At 35.3% G+C, this 3,376-nt stretch overlaps 1 long non-coding RNA gene across 1 annotated transcript; it reads right to left on the bottom strand.

Annotated features, from left to right (window-relative positions):
* Positions 1–530: 530 nt before the first annotated feature.
* LOC149149360 (uncharacterized) lies at positions 531–3,022 on the bottom strand. The gene is made up of 3 exons (XR_016263109.1): positions 2,919–3,022; positions 1,415–1,546; positions 531–1,268 (listed from the first exon to the last, which is right to left on the bottom strand). It is a non-coding gene; the product is annotated as an uncharacterized LOC149149360 (long non-coding RNA).
* Between the last annotated feature and the right edge of the window lie 354 nt (positions 3,023–3,376).

Raw genomic sequence — 3,376 nt, 5'->3', positions numbered from 1 at the left:
AACAAAATTCTTTTAAATTCTTTTAGTAGTTATATTGCTTCTTCATACAACAATTATCTCACAATACTTTTAATTTTAGGATTATTTTCAGAAAATAATCCAAAAACATCCACTTAAATTCTTACCGAATTAAAATACATTGATAATCCAAAATCCATCCATCTACAATAAAAACTAAATGTTTCATCCATGCATCACACTCATTTAAATTCTTTCTCTTCATTAACATATTTTATCCATGCATCAAACTCATTTAAATACTTTCTCCTTATTAACATATTTTCGATCAATTACTTTAAAAAATAGAAAGAAATTACTATCTCTACATCTCCTACACAGATAGATTTTAAAAGTATTAAGAATCACATAATATATAAAGTAAAAAAAAATTACTATTCATGTTTTTTATCCATCTTCGTCTATTCTTTATAACTTATATTTTGGAGTGACCCAATAAAAACAGCCCACAAATATTTTTATATTAAAAGCACCTCTAAGACAAATTTAATGAATCTATTGAAGCCCAAATTATATGTATATATATATAACAAACACAACAATTAAATGTCATTGTATTTTTAGTCCGTGCCCTCCAGGCATGGACTATAGTAATCGTTCCCGACGGATATAGCATTAGTTGACCTGCTCTTAGTCCACGGTCATCAGCAATTAACCAAAGTTTTATTCCCGATCCTGATTTTACATCTTATTTGGCCTCTTTCCAAAAAACCGAAGCTAGACGTCAAAAACCAAAGCTAATAACTATATATTATCTTGCATTTTCACCGGTCTTTCTCATTCATCCTTCACAGCTGCATGAAGTAATGCTATCTTTGCGTTAGCATTAATTTGCAACATTTAATGTTAAGAAAACTTATGATGCGGATTACACTAATTTATAAGTAGCTGAAGTTGCCACTTGTTGCGATCGGTTACTGCATGTTGCATGCTTCGGTGTCTGCATGTTGATTCGGTGTCTGCATGTTCTGTTCATGTGTTGCTCGTAGTATTTACGCTAGCTTCTCTGGCTTCTTTATGCAAGTAGGTCTGGATTCTTTCTGCAACTCGCATCATCAATGAGTGAGGAACTAAGAGCAGCGTGCAATGAAGCCCTGCAAATTCTCAATACTATTGACCAGTGTGACTCCTCTGTTTATACTTCTTTGCTGTACGGATGTGTCAAGGAGAAAGCCCTTGCAGATGGTAAACGCGTCCATGCCCACATGGCTCAGACGGGATTTCAAGCAGACTTCTTTATAGAAAACACGCTGCTCAATTACAAACACAGAACAGTGGTCAGAGAAACCAACAAATATCAGTCAGGTGAATTTTTTTGTTCATCTCCCTGTTCTTCTGATTTTGTTAAATTTTTGATATAAGATGAATTCCATAGTGGTAACGAAATATAACTCACCTCGGCGAGTGTTAGCTGCTTGCTTTCCACCTTCTTGCTGTGCAAACAACTGCTCAGCAGCTCCCCGAGCCTTATCTTGAGCTTCTAATTGCTTCGCTGGGCTACAAATGCCTTTTTTGTTGCCTCTTTTGCCTACAAGTGTCTCAAAAGAGAGAATGGTACCTTGTAAATATGAGAAATACAAAAAACAAAATAATATTTGCATATACTTGGATGACCATAACAGAAAGGCATAAGCTTATGACCATTTCAAATTACTACCACACTTATGGCTATTTCAAATTACGGCCATAGATGCCAAAATTTGCTATCGACGTGTCCATTTACCTCACCTGTACAGCAGAATGTAAATCCGTTTTCAATGTATGAATGGGATATGTAAGTCTGTTTTCATTGCATTAACAGAATTTTGGACAGATCATTAATCTTATTTAAGCGCAGATTTAATGTTCTGCAATAGGAACTTCATATAAGTGGAAACACTGCAATTATGTATTTTAGCTTGAAATTAAATCTCTACTTGTTTTATGCATTGCATGTTTATAAGTAGAGCACCTAATAAGGGACTAGAAAATCTGTTAATTTCCAGCTTTATAATCTTGCAAATACCGGAGACAGCATAAACAGGAACGAAATTTCAATGTATGAATGGGATATGTAAGTCCGTTTTCATTGCATTAACAGAATTTTGGACATATCATTAATCTTATTTAAGAGCAGATTTAATGTTCTGCAATAGGAACTTCATATTAGTGGAAAGACTGCAATTATGTATTTTAGCTTGAAATTAAATCTCTACTTGTTTTATGCATTGCATGTTTATAAGTAGAGCACCTAATAAGGGACTAGAAAATCTGTTAATTTCCAGCTTTATAATCTTGCAAATACCTGAGACAGCAAACAAAAAATTACAAACCAATTTTCCTATTTGTTTGCTCTCGCCGTATGTACAGCGTAGTATATTTATCCCTGCAATTTGTTTACAGTGATTGGAGAACAGATATTTTTCTCGTCTTGCTCCTCATGCCCTCTGTATTTTATATCTATCTTTATTCGATAAACAAGTATAAAATTCGATAGGGAAGCATTAAACAATTTCTTCCGAAACACTGCACTGCTCAACTCTTAATTAGAATTTAAAATATCAAATCCATACAGTTCTCTCAGACCTGAAGAATTCAAAGATATGAAATAACAGTAAAATCATGATAACCTAGGGGTGATTTAACAGAGAAAAATAAAGAAAGGAGAACTTTTAACGAATCAAGCCAGGAATAATTGCTTACAGAGCGCCGGAAAACAGAAAATTATGCAAGCCGAGGTTATTTGGTGTTTTCTATTTTTCGGACAGTGAATCTTATAAATAAGGAAATATAATCTTTATCTTATCCGCTGAGAAAAAATAAAAAATAGAAAACTAGGAAAGAAACCTACATGCAGTTGGGTTTCTTGATCTCTACCTGCAGTTGGGCTGAACCAGCTAGTTGGGTTTCTTGATCTCTACCTGCAGTTGGGCTGAACCAGCTTTCCTGGGCCGTCGTGGTATAGCTATAATCACTGATGTCAAGGGAGCAGCGGCAGAAATCCAGAATAGCTTGGGATTCCTCTTGCTCTGCCATACAACAAAAAATAATGAGAAGCTGGATCATTTCAGCACTTGCATGTTGCCTGATTCAAATTCAAAGTTTAACAATGTTATTAACAAACGTTAGAAGACAACGGCATTCTTGATTTGCTTAGGGGAATGAGAAGACACAGGCAGAATAAGGGACACAAAATCTGGGAAATTGAAATGGGCGACAGGACCTTTCAGGTAATACACTGCGGCGTCATAAGCACGGGTTGCCTGTTCAGCGGTTTTGTATGATCCCAACCATAACTTCGCTCAACATTTGCGCATCCAAATTTCAAAGAAAGTTGCAGTGATCTGAGCATGGTTCCGAGAAGCAGAGAGCTTCTAAG

Source organism: Pinus tabuliformis, chromosome 9 (assembly GCF_031772625.1).
Source record: "Pinus tabuliformis cultivar Carrire ecotype Pingquan chromosome 9, CPIR1, whole genome shotgun sequence".
Lineage (NCBI taxonomy): Eukaryota > Viridiplantae > Streptophyta > Pinopsida > Pinales > Pinaceae > Pinus > Pinus tabuliformis.
Note: the sequence above shows the minus strand (reverse complement) of the source record. Positions and strands in the feature narration are given on the sequence as shown.